Source organism: Pogona vitticeps, chromosome 9 (assembly GCF_051106095.1).
Source record: "Pogona vitticeps strain Pit_001003342236 chromosome 9, PviZW2.1, whole genome shotgun sequence".
NCBI lineage: Eukaryota > Metazoa > Chordata > Lepidosauria > Squamata > Agamidae > Pogona > Pogona vitticeps.
In genome coordinates this window covers 15,518,057-15,536,152 of record NC_135791.1, presented here as the reverse complement: position 1 = coordinate 15,536,152, position 18,096 = coordinate 15,518,057, and the positions used below count along the sequence as shown (strand labels likewise).

General features: G+C 42.7%; 1 long non-coding RNA gene across 2 annotated transcripts in view; it reads left to right on the top strand.

Moving 5' to 3' along the window:
• Window positions 1-18,096, top strand: part of LOC140702004 (uncharacterized) — a 108,801-nt gene that overhangs the window by 60,870 nt on the left and 29,835 nt on the right. The window contains exon 1 of one of the 2 annotated variants that reach the window (XR_012081048.2): window positions 5,046-5,674. The exons of the other annotated variant lie outside the window; for it this stretch is intronic. This is a non-coding gene — a long non-coding RNA (uncharacterized LOC140702004). Of the gene's footprint in view, window positions 1-5,045; window positions 5,675-18,096 lie in introns of those variants that run through there. 2 annotated transcript variants of the gene reach the window in all.

The window sequence follows — 18,096 nt, the reverse complement described above, 5'->3', positions numbered from 1 at the left end:
TGTATTATCCACAAAGATCAGGGTCCCACACAGTCTAAGAATATATGTCCAGATGGAGAAATATATGTCCAGATGGAGAAAAGGTCCAAAGTGAACAGCTTACAGCAAGTTTTATTCTCTCAAAGCCTGTCCAGTGTTAATTCTCCGGGAGTTTTTTCCTTAATAAAGCACGAGCTATTCCTGTCTTGCTGCTCCCTTAAATCAATTTGACCTTGAATCAGCAAGCTGGCATGCTAAATACGCTGCTCCTTATCTCTTTTCGGTCATAAATTTTCACAATCGCTTGTTCTTCATTTTAATGGGTTTTTTCATAGAACAAGGGCTTCCACTTACTTGTTGTTATATGTTTTCGCCGTGCTTCTTGTTCTCTAATTATCAGCTGCGGAGCTGTCGTGGCTGGTTGCCAAAGATGGCGCTCATCTTCGGTCTGTGCTCATGTGAATTTCCAGAAGAAAGAAAAATCAAGTTGCTGCCCAATCTTCTAACTTCTGCAGCTCACAGAACTGCTACAGAAAGGTCTCTCCTGACCTCCCCTTCGATTCCCCCATTTCTAGGGGAATCCCAGGCCGAATTGGTTCTAGCTTCTCCCGGGAGCTATTCCCAAGAGCTGCTAGCTTCACCACGACAAAGCTCCTCCTCCATGTCCATTATTCTCTGTTTAAGGGCTGATTTCGCTTCATCCCATTGCATACTCAATATTGCTTGTGGAGAGAAGCCCATAAACTTGCAATTTGTTTAGGACTGCTTTCAATCACTTTGATTGAAAATTGTCCTCTAGAAGTAGATGGGTTAATCCCTGTAACTGAAAATTTATTTTAGCCAGTACTGAAGGGAGGCTAGTGTAATTTTGGCTACCATGGTTAGTGAGCCTGTCTCTAAATGAATTTGTGCATTTGTTATGCATCTTGGAACTTCAAGAATTGCTCTAAGGAATTTAGTCTGAACCCACTCTATCGGATCAAACCAGCTAGATGGAGGCCCTATAAAGGAACATCTGGCTGACCACCTTTGCCTGAAAGAGTTTTTGGGCTGCTGGAATATATCGATCCCTTTTGGAATGGTAGAACCTTAAGATGGCATTTGCTGTTTTTTCCTATTGGGTAACTGCATATTGTATATGAGCCTTTCTGTCCCCAGTGGATTGAAGGGCCATACCTAGGTATTTAAAACAGGAAACCTTTTCTTTTGTCCTCTACCAAAGGCCATAATTTTTGTCTTTTGATAATTTATATCTAATTCCTTCATTTTGCAGAAGTCTGCAAATTTCTTAAGGGCTCTCTTTAGGCCAATTTGAGTTCTCACTAAAAGCACGGCATCATCTGCATAAAGAAGGATAGAAATATGTCTTTGATGTAATTTTGAAGGGTGGAGACTAGGAGAATTCAGGTATTCTACTATGTCATTTATGTATAAATTAAATAGAGAGGGGGCCAGTAAGCAGCCCTGTCTTACTCCTCTATAGGTGTTAATCGGTTCTGTTTTTTTCCTTTCCTTTTGAGCCTAACCTGGAGGTTGGTATTGTCATATAGCACATGCAACAATAGAAGTAATCATTTATCTATTGAGGTGGCTTCTAAAGTGGCCCATAGTTGCTGTCTCAAGATAGAATCAAAGGCCGCTTTCAGATCGACAAATGTGGCATATAATGAGATTTGACTCTTTGACACATATTTCTCTATAAGGTGTTGGATAATGAGACAATGGTCCATAGTGGATCTACACTCTCTAAAACCAGCTTCCTCTACAGCTATCCTATTTTCTTCAACCAACCAGGTCTCAAGTTTATCTTGAAAATGCCTAGCATACCACATATGTTTAGGAGACTAATGGGGCGATAATTTGTCGTCTCATCTCTTAGTCCTTTTTTGAATAGAGGTACTGTTATTTCAGTATTCCATTCTGCAGGAAAGAGGCCCGTAGAGTTGATATATGTAAATAATGCTGCAAGGAAAGGAGCCCACCAGTCAATATTCTCTTTGAAGAGTTCTGGAGGCAAACCGTCTGACCCTGGTGCTTTACCTATTTTCAGTCAGGCAATATGGGATATAATTTCCTCTTGGGAAACTGGAGGCCAAACCGGTAGAACTTGCTGAGACTGGTACTGGAGGAAAGTCTTTATAAAGCTGATTATAAAAGGCAACCCATTTACATTGGGAGATTGGAGGATCAGTTTGGCAAGGGAGGTTTTGTTTCTTAACAGTAACCAATCGCCAGAACTTAGAAGAAATTTCCTGTTTTGCAGCTAGAATTACTTCCGCCCATAGCGAATGAGTATAGTCTTTTTTCTTTTGATAAATTAGATGTTTATATGCTGCTTTTTGAACCCCAAGCTTCTGTTGAATTTCCTGGCTTTGTTTGTTTGATTTTTTAAAAACTGATAATAGACAGCTGTAAGGGCTTTTCTTGCTCCTTGACAATCTTTATCAAACCAGGGTGTAGATTTCCTATAAGTTGCTAATGGCTGGTCTTTATATTCAGTTAAATTTGTTTTTAGTTCCTGTACTAGACTGTTGTAAATCTTAATGGGATCATTCTGTATATTGTAGTCCAGGTCTTCAAATTTAGGAATACAATGATCTTTGACCTCTATTACTTCTCTGAACCTGGATTGCATTTGTGCAGACCATCTCACCCTACGAGTTAGTACTTGCGAGCCTTCATGTGAAGGCTGATCAGTCATAGTTTGAGTTGTAAATAAAGGTTTAACCTGAAGCAGTAGGGGAAAATGGTCACTCTCTAGATAAGGTTACACTTTAAAGCTGGTTATCCGCTTTATTAGAGAGGCAGAAACTATCATATAGTCAATAGTACTGGATCCTTGGCCTGACATGTAGGTGAACTCTGCGGGATGATCCTCTGGAAAAGTGCCATTCAGAAGATACAAACCTAACTTGGAGGATATCTTGGCCAAATGCAGTTCTGCGAGGTTTGAATATGAATCTTTGACAAGCCTAGGGAGGGGAAGAAGTTTATGAAAATCATCCAGATCACTGAAAAATTCCTTGTACTTGGATTCAAGATTAGTACCATCACGGCCGAGGCGTGCATTAAAATCTCCTAGGAGTAGCACCTTTGCCTTAGGGTGATCTACTAATAGGTTTGCTATATATGTCTCTAAAGAGCTCCATGCTTCAGTTATTTGTAGTTTTAAAGTTAATGGGGGGGATATATACATTTATTAAAATTAGGCTATCTTCCCTACTTTCCAGGCCTATTGCCATAGCCCTTGAATCCATGGGAGGTTTCTCTTGACATTTGAAATTTAGGGTATCTGAGATTAAAATTGCCAACCCTCCTTTCATCCTTCCTAGAGCCTCTCCCCTTCTGGCTTTCACCCAATAGTTATTGTACCCTTGCAGGATGATTTCTTGGTTGGTCCAAGTCTCCTGAATTGTTACAGTATAAAATTTCTGGTTACTGATTACAGTAGCAGTTATTTCTGGTCAAGCATTGGGTGGGATCCAGCTCACTGGGAGACCTAAATGCCCCCCAGGGTAAACCAAGGCTGATTCAAGGTTCTGGTGGGCCCTGGGCAAAAAATATAATAGTGCCCCCCTTCCCCTTCCCTCCCTCATCCTTCCCTCCCTCCTAAACAGGTCACACAACATGAACAGTGCAATATAATGTAAACAAGATTGACTTGCTAAGGTAATCTCAATACTGTAGCAGTAAACAAGTGAACAATGCTTAGGTAAATAAACAAACAACATAACAATGAAAAGAAAGCCTAGTTTATGAGGGAGGAGCAAGGAATGGGAAACCAGAAGCTGTGCTTCAAGGCACTCTGCACATACCCAGATAAGAGGATAATTTGTGCACATTGTGTGGAGAACATGCTGAGTCTGCAGTCCAGAGCAGGCCCCAAGAGGAAGCAGGGGAGGGGAAGAGGCTGCCTATTGTGTGAGGTCACAGGATGCCAGGCTCAGGTGTGGGAGGAGGAAGGTCGTGGTCACTTTGAAGGAACAGTCACCACCAAATTGAGGGCACTGGTGGAAAGAATGCCTCTTGAGCCTAAGCAGAGTGTCATGCACGTCCTTGGTCAGCTTTACCTGACCTCTGTTGGGATAGGCAAAGATGGCTGTGTGCACCTCCAGGAGCATGGTGCCTTCAGGACCCTGGAAAACGTCCTGGAGCAGGTCCTTGAGGTGCAGGAGGGCACCCTTCTCCTTGTCGGGCAACAGTGCCCAGCAGTGCCTCCCACTCATGCAGTGATGCCACCCAACACAGGAAGATTGTCGTAGATCACAAGCTGCATTGATAGAAGTATAGTTTCCAAATCCCATGAGGTGCTAGCGCCCCTCTATTCAGCACTGGTTAGGCTTCCCCTTGAGTATTATGTCCAGTTCTGGACACCACACTTCAAGAAGGATGATAACATATTGGAACAAGTTCAGAGGAGAGTGACAAGGATGATCAGGGGGCTGGAAACCAAGCCTTATGAGGAAAGGCTGAAAGAATTGTGCATGCTTAGCCTTGAGAAAAGAAGGCTGATAGCACTTTTCAAATATCTGAAAGGCTGTCATACAGAGGAGGGGCAAGATCTGTTCACGATCTTCCCAGAGTGCAGGACACACAACAATGGGCTCAAGTTAAAGGAAGTTAAAAGAAGCTAGATTTCAGTTGAATATCAGGAAAAACCTCCTAATTGTTACAGCAGTACAACAGTGGAACCAGTTACCTTGGGAGTTGGTGAGTGCTCCAGCACTGGAGGCAATCAAGAAAAACTTAGATAATCACTTGTCAGATATGCTTTGATTGTATTCCTGCACTGAGCAGGGGGTTGAACTTGATGACCTTGTAGGCCCCTTCTAACTTCAGTTTTCTATGATTCTAAGATCAGACACCCAGACAGCACCTACGGCAACCACAGCCCAGCCTGCGGGGGAACAGAGAAAAAGGTGGAGGTGGGTGGTATGCCCATTCTTTAATGGGTACACCACCCACCTCCACCTTCTTCTCTGCTTCCCCAGACTGGGCTGTGGGTGCCATCAGGGTGTCTGATCTTCCTGTGTCCATATCTCAAATGGTATGGATGAGATAGACTACCCCATGGGCATGGCCTTATTTATATACCAGCTGCTGCCAAACTTAAACGCCAAAGAGAGAAAATCATCTGGATGCACTGGCAGAAGCCAAAAGGCAGACTGGATATCCCATTTCACTAAGAGGACATTGGGACCCAGCACCTGGATCAATGCAAGAGCATAATAGAAGGATACATAATGCACTGTGCAATATTGTCAGGATCTGGTGCACACCGCCCTGGCAACCACCACGAATGGCCCGGTGTTTGCAGGCTCAGGCCCTGGCCTGTGTAGCAGCTGCTGGGCCACTCATGATGCTCACCTGGAAACCTGGAGGGGAGACATATTTAAGGAGTGGTTCTCCCACCCAAAACTTGCTTCAGCAAGAAAGGTTTTTGGTTGTGCTGTGCTTACTTTTCCTAGTGTCTCGCTGATCTTGAGCTCCAGAGTCTCTGTGTTCCTGCATTTGCCCTGTTCCTGCTTTGGCCCCTGCTCTTGCCTCCTGTATCTCTGTGCCTGGACTCCAGTGTTCCTGCACCTGCCTTGCTCCCTGATTACCTCTGCTGGCCTCCTGCATCTCAGTGCTGTGTTCTGGCTGCATGCTCCCAGCCTTGTGCTCCTGCTTGCACTTGGTCACAACCACCTGTGCTGTGAGTATCTTTGACTTAATACCCTGTGTGGGGGACTGGGTCCTGGTGCCCTTGCCCTGGTGAGAGGCTGCTTGGGATATCTTGGACTGTGACAAATATTCTTGTGAGATGGTGTTGTTAACGGATGCCCTTGGGGAATAGGACAGGTGGTAAATCAATCAGTACTCCTCGGGTGTTTTCTTAGGTACAATCCCCAATGGAGATACCTTTAAATTTTGCATTGGAAGATCAGAGAAGGGGCTTGTCAGATGGCCCACCAGTTCTTTGTTGTTTTTTGCCCATACTATGTGGGGAAGCTCCCAAGCTGATTTTAGGTTCTCTGTGTCTATTGGTACTTGAGGGCCCTCGTAAGAAATCTGGAACCCTCTATTAAAGCCCTCCTACAAATATAGAGTTGCCTCCTGACAGGAGTTCTGGCCAAAGAAAACAGGCTGTCCGTAAACCCAAGAAATTTACTTTTGGGCTTCTGTGGCTGGGGCACTGGCATGCCCTCCACCTGTTGGGCTTGGAGGGGGCCTAGTTTCTTGAAAGGGCAACTGGGAGCTTTGCTGCTGGGGGCACGTAATCCATGGATATAGACATTAGCAGTCACAGCATGATCAAATTTGCAGTGAGATTTGATATATTTTCCTGCATTATATTACAAACAGATGAGTTTGCTATTATCCTTCCTACCCCATCATGGTAACTTGCTCCCTTCCCCTTAACATGCTCCCTCCACCCTTCCCCTAAATCAGCTACAGTGTCTTGATGAAAATTCACCTTGCATCTGCACTCTGGTATGCTCTTTTCCTAAAAGCTTCATCGTATTTGATGATGGGCCCCATTGCCTGCTAGCTTTCTGGCCCAGAAAACATTCTGTAAATGTTTAAGTGTCAGCCCCTGTCCAGGTAAGCTTCCTGGACCACCCCCATAAATGCTGCATAGCCCAAGGGCCAGTTATCAAAGGTCCTCTCAGCTGCCTCCCATATAGCTCTTTTCTTCCTTACTCTTAGAGTGGCCCTCTTTCCCCTCTGTTTTAAGTAGGGTAAAAACATCCACATAATACACATCCAGATGTGTTCCTGAACCTTTCAAGAAAAATGTATACCGGGGGGATCCTCACTGACCATAAAAAATGAAACAGTGCCACCCCTAAGTATTCGGCCCATATTTCATCAATATCCTCCTGTGCCATCTCACACCTGTGGGATGCCCATCTAGGACTTCCTGGGACCCATGCTGCCTCCCTCCAGTAATGCCCAGATTCCCCATGCATATCTTAATCTGAGGAGAATTCACCAATGTGGTATCTGTGGATGATGAATCAGCTTCCCAGATGGTATACCTCCTTTCCAGATGCATGTTTTCAAAGTTTTTTGGCACACTGGGCATGTTTTCTAAGGGTTTAGGCTACAGGAGTCACCATAATCCACTTGATCTTCTGCAGGCTGTCCTCCTGGGCAAATGTTCCTGGTTCCAGTGCCTTAACTCTTGCTTGTTTAAGGGTCCCCAGCTGCTGAGTTATCTGTGCCAGGTCTTGAATGATGTAACACAAGACACCCTGCTGCCCTACTGGTTGCTGATTTTGCTGCGGCTGTGGTGCACTGCTAGCCCCACCTCTGGGAGCCCATGAGTGTCTTGCCTGACCTGCCCATGTGTAAATATTGTAGGGGCCGGTCTGTGTCTCCAGGGCAGGCTGACTTCTCTATACCCTCTTCTTGGGTGGCAAGTATCTTGGGCAATGAGATTGCTAAATACAAGTATGCTCTGTCTCCAGGAATGTGGCTCTCCTCTGCCTGTAAAAGCTTCCCACTGTACTTTCTCCTGCGACCTAAGGGGTGGGGTTTCCCTCTCCCCATTTTTTTATTTAGGGCACCTGAAGCATCCCGCAGGTTGGGGGATTAGTGCTTCCCCATCTGCCCCAACATAGCTTCATGGAGGGGCAATCTTGCTGCCCCTAGAATTTCAGGATGGCCAAGCCCCCCTGCAATGTGATTTCAGCTCTTTTTATTAGGTATATAGACACAGACCTAGATGTATGCCTATATATAATCATCATCAGTTCTTGTGTGAGTGTGTGGGGCCTCTGGAGGCAACAACACATGCTAAAGATGGTGGTGGTCCTGAGCCTGCCCGCGGTTGCTTCTGATGCCTCATCAGCCTCAGGCCTCATCCATTGCCAATGCCTTTCCTTTTTCTAGACTTCACCACACTGTCTTACCATTGCCATCATTGCTGTCGCCATCACCATTTCTGGATGTCCTCTTGGGAATGCTGCAGCTAGGAACTGAGACTTCCCCAGCCTCTGCTCTTCCTTTTAAACTCCATCTCTCAGGTTCACTGGCTTGGAGCCCCACCTTCCCCACTTACAATGACCAATCCAGGCAAGCTAGAATGATCTGGCCTGGTGGCAGTGCTGTGGCCATGTGCTGCTGCTGCTGCCATCTTAGAGACTTGGGACATGACACGGGAGGATCTGACCACCACTCCAGTTATTTATCCCTTGCAATAAGTGGCAGTGGATTGTGACAAAGAAACCTTTATTGGCATTGAAAAGTACAGAGTGCTTAGATCAATAGAAAAGCTGTGGAGAGCAATAAAATGATGACCAAATTAAGTTGGGAAAAGTTGTGCAACTATGGACTATGCCTGGGAGATAGCCTCTCTGATTTGAATCGCGGTATGTAAAAAGCAAGCAACATAGGTAGTGACATGGTTAATTTTCCCCTGGACTAAATTTGATCCCCTGGATTGAAGTGGCAGTGTATGAACTAGGTTTCTGCTTTCTTTGGGGAAAAAACAGAAAAAAATGCCATGCTGTCCTTGTACACAAACCAAAGGTGCTACCTACATATATTAGACTATTGTAATGAAAAATTATAAACAGAAGCTAGCTTTTGGACCATTTAGTTTGAAAAAAAAAAGCCTATATGAGCTGAAAGCTAGCTTCTGTCTGTAATTTTTTTAGTGGTCTGTGGTTTAGGTATCCAGCTGCAGAGCCGGAGTTTGATTCCCGAATGTACCTCCTATGAATAGAGCCCACCTGGGTGGCCTTGGGCAAGCTGCACAGTCGAAGGACACCCACAGAAGAAAATGGTAAACCACTTCTGAGTATTCTCTAGCTGGAAAACCCTGAAAAAGGGGCCCATAAGAATTGGCTTGACAGCACATGGCTATTATTGTCTTTTAGACATCTGTGCTGCTTTTAGATGCGTTTTGTATCATTAATGTGTTTTCATTTCATTACAAGCTGTAAAGCACCAAGTTACTAACTTCCTGGAGACCTTTAGAAGTTGCTAGACTCCTATCACGTCTATTAACTATACTGCCTAGGAATGATGGGATACATAGTACAGCAAATCTGGAAAAGCCAGATTGGGAGAATTTGCACCCATTTGAGGCATGCTGTTCATTCTCAAAATAATCTGAGTACCCATTTAATTGGAATTTTAGATTTCATCAGCTTGCAAGAATTTAACAAAAAGGTGTATCATGTTACTTCCCAGTCTTGCAAGCTATTATCCAGTTGCTCTCTGTTCTTTGGCAAAACAACAACACATAGAGGTAGGTGAAAAGTGTTAGGATTATGGGGTTATTTATATTAATTACTAATTCCTTTGAGTTGCACAGCACTAAGCACCAAAAAATAGCCAGGAATAAATAAAGGGAAACAGTATTCAATAAACTGAATATTAAGTTTGCATATACTGTATATACACACACACCCATCTGCATATGCCTGGCTCAGAAACAAAAACTCATTGTTTGTAAAATAGCAGCAGTAGTAATAATAAGTTGTTATTGTTTAGTCGTTAAGTTGTGTCCGACTTTTTGTGACCCCATGGACCAGAGCACGCCAGGCCCTCCTGTCTTCCACTGCCTCCTGGAGTTTGGTCAAATTCATATTGGTAGCTTCAGTGACACTGTCCAACCATCTCGTCCTTGTCATCCCCTTCTTCTCTTGCCTTCACTCTTTCCCAACATTAAGGTCTTTTCCAGGGAGATTTCTCATGAGATGGCCAAAGTATTGAAGCCTCAGCTTCAGGATCTGTCCTTCCAGTGAGCTCTCAGGGTTGATTTTCTTCACAATTGATAGGTTTGATCTCCTTGCAGTCCAGAAGACTCTCAAGAGTCTCCTCCAGCACCACAATTCAAAAGCATCAGTTCTTCGGCGGTCAGCCTTCTTTATGATCCAGCTCTCACTTCCATACATTGCTACTGGAAAAACCATAACTTTGACTATGCGGACCTTTGTCGGCGAGGTGATGTCTCTGCTTTTTAAGATGCTGTCAAGGTTTGTCATCGCTTTCCTCCCAAGAAGGAGGTGTCTTTTAATTTTGTGGCTGCTGTCACCATCTGCAGTGATCATGGAGCCCAGGAAAGCAAAATCTGTTACTACCTCCATATCTTCCCCTTCTATTTGCCAGGAGGTGACAGGACCAGTGGCCATGATCTTAGTTGTTCTGATGTTGAGCTTCAGACCATTTTTAGCACTCTCCTCTTTCACCCTCATTAAGAGGTTCTTTAATTTCTCTTCACTTTCTGCCATCAGAGTGGTATCATTTGCATATCTGAGGTTGTTGATATTTCTTCCGGCAATCTCAATTCTGGCTTGGGATTCATGCAGTCCAGCCTTTCGCATGATGTATGAAGAATATGAAGTTTAAAACAGAGAGGGTTTAGTAGAAGAATAAAAAGGCATAAAAGACAAAATATGCTGAATGGGAGAACCAAAACAACAAGAGTAGGAGGCAGGTCAGTGTCAGCAAACACGAGTCCAAAAACACATGTAAGCCTGGACAGAGAGCAATCAGGAGTTTGCACATGCTAAAATGGGCTGAATGAGTCCAAATTCAGCTAGCCATGATACAACACTCCTTCTCACAGGTCTGCCCACATAAGAACACCCTGATACTCTCAGATATTATTGTGAAAAGGTCAAGTGGGCTTTGTAGTCCTTAGACTTAACTTGCACCACTGACAGGACTCTAAGTAAGCTAGGCCGAGGCAGCACTCTCAGATGACCCTATGACAAGTGTACTGTTCAGAAAACCAAATGAGTTTTATAATCTTTATTTTATTAAAGAATAAGCATGTTACTAAGTATCAAAGCCAAATTAACCCAAAGCAAATAAACTAGCATTGTGCTGCTTAGTTACAAAGATGTAGTGAGGCAAAGAAAACATGAAAAATAGAAAAGTGTTCAAAAACCTTACAAAAACACAAAAAGCCATTCAAAAGAATAAAAACAGTTCCAGTCCAGGAAATCATTAGTAAAAACAAAATAATCCAAGTAGGTTATAAAAAGGCTATAGTCCTCAGTGATACTGTAGAATAAAAATCCCTTAACAAAAGTAAAAATCCATTATATGTCCCATAGTCCTTAGAAAAGAAAAATCCAGTAAATATACCATAGTCCTTACAAAATTACAAGAGCATAGTCCATATGGAGTATTCCAAGAAAAGAAGTTCATAAAGAATATTCCATAGGTAACAGTCCATAGAAATTAGTCCATGCATAGTCCTTAGGGAAAAATCCCATAAGTCCATAGGTAATCCAGTATAGTAAAGGTTAGTCCCATGTGTCACGAATGACTGAAAGGTCGGTCTTGGAAAGACAATGTCCATAGGGAAAAAGTTCCTTTTTCAAGAGTAACTGGCAAGGGCTCATCGCACCTTCCCACGATGTCATCCTATCAGAGTTCGTTACTAGGCAAACAGTCCTGTTGCATCACATGACTTCTTTCCCATCCACACCAGATGTTATTTGGGTTACGGTGGTTTATCAAAGAGTCACAACAATTCCCATCTATCTAATCACACAGAGTCCTTTCTCAGGCTTTCAGAATAACATTCTCTCTGCTCGCCTAGAAAACAACCTGTCATCACAGCATAGATACTTTATACAAAGAAACAAGATGGAACCTCTCTGGCTCATTTCTTAATTACAAAACCCATATTAAAAGATTTTAACTCAAAAACCCATCTCATCACCCATTCATGCCTGATGTTGGCAGGCATGAATCAAGGCAGGTTCTGAGCAGTGGTTCTATGAGGAAGAGAGGCTAGGCAAGGAAGATGGAGGGTAAGGCTGACAAAAAGGATTCCCTTTTATACAAGTCAAGTGTTTAGACAAACGTCATTTATATTGTGGATTGAGGTAATCCACTGGTGGCAGCGAGAAGAAAACGCGACAAGAGCCTTTTTGTGGGAAAGACAAGCAGGGGCCACGAGGGCGAATGGCCACATTAAGTAAAATCAACAATTCCTTATTCCACAGATTCTCCAAGGCAAGTCAAGTTCTCTGACTGACCTTGAGCTAATTTCTCTTTCTCTAGCCTAGCACACAGACTTGTGAAAATAAAAATAGAGAAGCAGCAGCCCAGGGATGCTTTCTTCTTTGGCTCCTCTGAGGAAAGGAGACTATTAATATAATGAAGACCAAATAAGTGCTTTGCAAGTTTTTGACTTCAAGAAAACTTCTGTCTTCACCTGACCATAATATGAAGAAGAAATCTGTGTGACTTCTGCACAGTTGTAATGCTAGTGGTGATTGAATAACCAAAACAGTTAACAATTAAGTAAGTGAGTAATGACTTCTGTGCTGCATGCCTTTCATACAATCAATTCAAATAAAGATGGCTGCTGCTTTCTCATGCTACCTAGTGTGGGACTACCTGGCTATTATAACCTATAACAGCAGAATTTGCATATAGCAGCTGGAAACATTTAGATAAAAAACATTTAATATAGTATACAATTTGATGATCTCCCATATGTGTGTTTTGTGCTAGCAATTCATATTAAAATAATCATTTGTGTCTTGGTTAAAATATAAAATAATTTTTACTGATTAGAAACATGTGTAAAACATATCTTACGGTGTTTAGACATTTGGTATGACAGACATATTTTCTCTGGTAAATTTCACACTCAATACTATTATATTTGTAAGCTTTAACTGGCCCTATCACATATTTTAGTTACATCTTTATTCCTGTCTGAGGCATGTATTGTTGTATGAGACCCTGTCTTAGTTACCTGTTTAGTCCTATCTGAGGTCTGTTACATAGTTTTTGTTGCTGTCAGTCTCTGTCTGACGGATGTTTGACTGACACCTGACTTATATAGCAGCCTGACAGAATATAGATACATTCTGATTGGTTAGAGACACGTTCTATGCAAATACAACAATCTGGTTCTAGCAAACACATTTAAACATTCATTTACATTCTGTGTTGCTTAAATATATACACGGTATATTAACAAAGACATACCAAACATGCCCTGTATCATCCCAGATGAGGGCGTAACAAAGCACTTACTCAGCTGGACATTTCCTTTTATGCAGATTATGGAAGACACTTGCATCTTATTTCAAATTGCCTAGGGGTGTGAAGGTCTGCCTGATAGTTTGAATATCTCCCATCCACCATCTGAAAAATAAACTAGTTATTACATATTTTTGGGTTGGGAGGCTCCACCTTGCTGGTGTGTGATTTCTGAACAAGGATGCAAGAAGTCCTGGGCTACTCCTTAAACCACAAAACATGACCTCTGGCAGTGCTGGCTGGGAGATTCTAGGATTCAAAAAGTAACTTTTCTCAGGTCTACCTTCAGTGATGGAAGGCGCACATTTTAGGAGAACAGGGTGGCCACTTATGTATTGACACCAGAGAGGACACAGATCTGACTAAAATGAGTGTGTGTTAATAAACAGGTATTGATGCCAACCGGAATAAATTTCCAAGATAGCTGCTGTGTTAATCTGCTGTAACAAGGGTTTGGGGCATCTAGTTTTATCTGGCATTAGCATTTAGGTTGAGTTCAAATCCCACCCTGAGTTCAAATCCCTGCTTCACCACATAAGCTCACCGGAGGGGTGGCACTGATAAAACAACTTCTTAAATATCTTATATACCTTGAAATGTCTGGTCTCTGGGTGTCTGTGAATTTCGTTGTATGGTATACTGCGTATATACTTACAATGACAATAAATTATATTATTATTATTATTATTATTATTATTATTTAAAAAACACCTAAGATGAGACTCAACAGCATGTAACACACACACACACCCTCTGGAAAATGGCCATCTTCTAGGGGAAGGGCCATGCTTGAACACTAAAACTGATGCTTGGCATGCACAGTTTTTGCTTTTTTCTGTGTAAAGCTAGAAGAAGGCTGTGTGTGAAACCTTGGAGAGTTGCTTTCAATCAGCCAGCAGAGAATACAGAACACTGAACTGAATCATAACTTGGAAAGTTATTTTATCAAAATAATTCTTCTTGGCTGCCCATTTAAATTTTTTCCCTAAGTTTGTTGCTGTTCAGACTTGTTACAATGTAGGTGTGGCATCCACCCTAAATTATAAGTTATGGATTATTCATACATTGTAGGTTAATATGGTTGTGAGGTGGGGCCAAGGGGGTGCTAAGAGGTAGAGCCTGGGAGAGAAGGTGTTCGGTCCGAGTCAGAGAGAGCTAGAGAGATGAGAATAGTTTGGGGTTTTGAGGCAGAGAGTGTTTAAGGAGTGATTAGGCAGAGATCAGTCAGAGTATGACCTGTGTTAATTAATGTAGAAGAGATTAAAGAAAAATATTGAAGCTTTGTGAGACTTTAAGAATTTGCTGAAGAATTATTCCTGAAACCACATGTAATCAATAAACTTGTTTCTATTAAAAAGTCAGTACTGAATGGACCTTAGTCTTTCATAGAAAATATAAGTTGATTGAGAGATCAACTGGTGGCAGCATGTTAAAGGGTGTGTTGGGATACTTTCATGAGCTCTGGGTTTGGTGAAACAAGCAGGGGCCATGGGGTAAACGTCACAGTAGGTTTTTAAAAACCCTTAGATCAATACTTTTTAATGTCATTTTTAAAAACCATAATTTAGGATAGATAAAAGGGTTGCATAAGGCTTAAAACCCCATGTGAAATGCACTTTAAAGTAACTTTAAAAATAAGTAGAAAACATTGATTTTTGCACCAAAGGTGGTGACTTTTTTCCTCATTACATTACTTGAAATGTAACTTTTTAACATACCTGTTACAAAAAAAGTAACTAATTGCAGGTAACTATATTAGGCTACAGTTACACTGGCAATCTGAATCAATTTCTGTCACATGGTATTTAAACTGGCAGCTCCATTCACATACACTGAATAGGAATCAATTTATTTCTGGTGATTTAAATCAGTTTTGCAATCTTCATTGCTGAAATTTACTTATTTCCTTTCTGTTTTAGAAACATGTTATTTTTAAAGGTTTTGATTTTTTTATTAACATATGTGATACATCAATAAATTGTGTGTCTACGAGGTGTCACCTGGTGTCCTAATAGTCACTAGAAACAATGAGAGAAAATACAGGACAGGTGACCCCAGCTGATGAATAATAAAAAAATGAGGCTTCCAGCTGTGGACTGTCCTCCATGTCGAGCCACACCTGTTCTGTCCCCCTGCTTTGTGCCTGCTCTGCACCGGTTGGTCTTTTGCTTCTTCAGTGGCTAACTGGAGAGAACAAAGTTAGTGATTGTAATGCTGAATGTATCCATGAAGTGATGCAGCGATAAACATTTTAAGAAAGAATAAAAAAAAAACAGCACTGCCACGCAAAGTCAACATAGGAACAAATTAAGGGTTTAGTCAAACATGCCAAAAGAACCCTGGTTATATTGATTGTGCTGTTATTTAAACATTTTTTACATTTCCATTCACACAATACATGGGCAACATTGATTCATTTGGCCAGCCAATCAGGTTTTTTCCACGTTAATGGTATGGCATTTAAAAATGATCTGATTCTTGTATCTCTTCAATTCTTATCATTTTGGTGTGTGTGAATATTGCTGTTGATTTATTTATTTATGTAGTAATAGCTAGAAGCTAACACGGGTTTGTCAACAAATCCTGCCAAACTACCGTATTTTTCAATGTATAAGACAATACTTTTGTCTAAAATCTTTAGATTAAAAATTGAGGACTGTCTTATACATGGAAGTAAGCTGAGGAGAGAACAAAGACAAGTGGAGGGGGAAAGGATCAAAGCAATACGGCCGCACCTTGATTGCTGCTTTCCCCCTCCACTTGCTAAGCCCACATGGCTTAGCTAAAGGAGGGGGAAAGCAGGGATCAAAGGGCTGCAGGATCGCTTTGACCCCTGCTTTCCCCACCACTTCCTAAGCCTTTTGCTAAGCCCCACAGGGTTTAGGAAGTGGAGGAGAAAGCAGCGATCAAAGCAATCCTGCAGCCCTTTGATCCCCGCCTTCCCCCTCCCTTTGCTAATGCCTGAGCTTAGGAAGTGGTGGAGAAAGCAGCAATCAAATTTTTTAATTTCGAGTTAGAAATGTGAGGGTTGTCAGGTCATTTTATACATGGAAAAATAAGGTAATTTGATATCATTTTTTGATCAGGTAACCTCTCTGATAGACAGAGGGAATACTGTAGATGTAGTTTATCTTGACTTCAGCAAAGCATTTGACAAAGTGCCCTATGATATCCTGATTAGCAAGCTAACTAGGTGTGGCCTGGATAGATCAAGTGTCAGGTGGATACACAATTGGCTACAGAATCGTACTCGGAGGGTGGTGAATAATGGGTCCTTCTCTAACTGGGAGGAGGTCACAAGTGGGGTACCTGAAAGCTCATTCCTGGGCCCGGTGCTCTTCAGTATTTTTATTAATGACTTGGATGAGGGAGTGCAGGGAATGCTTGTCAAATTTGCAGATGATACCAAATTAAGCGGAATAGCTAATACCCTAGAAGACAGAATCAAAATTCAAAATGACCTTGACACAATGGAGCACTGGGTCAAAATCAACAGAATGAAAGTAACAGGGATAAGTGCAAAGTCCTGCACCTCGGAAAAAGAAACCAAATGCACAATTACAAGATACCTGGCTCAGCAAAACAACGAGTGAAAAGGATCTTGGAATTGTTGTAGATCACAGGCTAAATATGAGCCAACAGTGTGATGTGGCTATAAAAAAGGCAAATGCTATTTTAGGCTGCATTAATAGAAGTATAATTTCCAAACACAGCAAGGCACTAATCCCCTCTATTCAGCACTGGTTAGGCTCACGAGTATTGTGTTCAGTTCTGGACACCACACTTCAAGAAGGATGATAACATATTGGAACAAGTTCAGAGGAGGGTGACAAGGATGATCAGGGGGCTGGAAACCAAGCCTTATGAGGAAAGGCTGAAAGAATTGGGCATGTTTAGTCTTGAGAAAAGAAGGCTTTGGAGTTTTGAGTTAGGTATCGGTGGCTTGGCTCTGGCCTGGTTCCGTTCCTCCTTGGAGGACTGCCCCCAGAGAGTGCAGCTTGGGGAGAGTATTTTGGCCCCGTGGAGTCTCAAATGTGGGGTTCCACAGGGCTCGACTATTTCCCCAATGCTGTTTAACATCTATATGAGGCCGCTGGGTGGGGTCATCAGGGGGTGTGGAGCATCGTGTCATCAATATGCTGATGACACCCAGCTCTACATCTCCTTTTCACCAACTGCAGGTGATGCCGTCCTGTCCCTCCAGCGCTGCCTGGGGGCCGTACTGCAATGGATGCAGGAGAACGGGCTGAGGCTGAACCCGGACAAGACGGAAGTTCTGAGGGTGGGTGGCCCTGTGGATGGTGGCTTGGGAAACTCCCTCATGTTTGGGGGGGGTGGCCCTGGCCACGAAGAGTGGGGTCTGCAGCCTAGGGGTACACCTGGACGCAACGCTCACCATGGAAACTCAGGTGGCGTCGGTAGTCCGCACCGCCTTTTTCCACCTTTGGCGGATTGCCTGGCTGCGACCTTACCTAGACACGGGGGGGCTCACTACCTTAGTACATGCGCTCGTAATCTCTAGATTAGACTACTGTAACGCGCTCTACGTGGGGCTCCCTTTGAAGCTGATGCGGAAACTTCAGGTGGTGCAGAATACTTGGCGGAACACCTGCTCCCACCTAGATCTACTGAGATCACCCGCACGAGCCAGGAGGTGAGGCTGAGGAGCCTAACGCCGAGGGAGGCCCGGAAGGAAAGGACACAAAACCAGGCCTTCTCGGTGGTGGCTCCTCGCCTCTGGAATAGCCTTCCTCTGGTTATTCGTGCAGCCCCTACGCTGGGCACTTTTAAGAGTCAACTAAAAACATGGTTATATGTTCAGGCCTTCCCTCCTGTCAATATTTAATTCTTTATTTATTTTTTCTTTCATTTATTATTTGTTTTATTATTGTATGTGTTATGGACTGTTTATAAAGTTCTTATGTTTTCGTATACACCTTATTGGAAGCCGCCCAGAGTGGTCGACCAGACCAGATGGGCGGGATATAAATCAAATCAAATCAAATCAAATCAAATCAAATCAAATCAATCAATCAATCAATCAATAAAAAATGATAGCACTTTCTTAATATTCGAAAGGCTCTCATACAGAGGAGGGATAAGATCTGT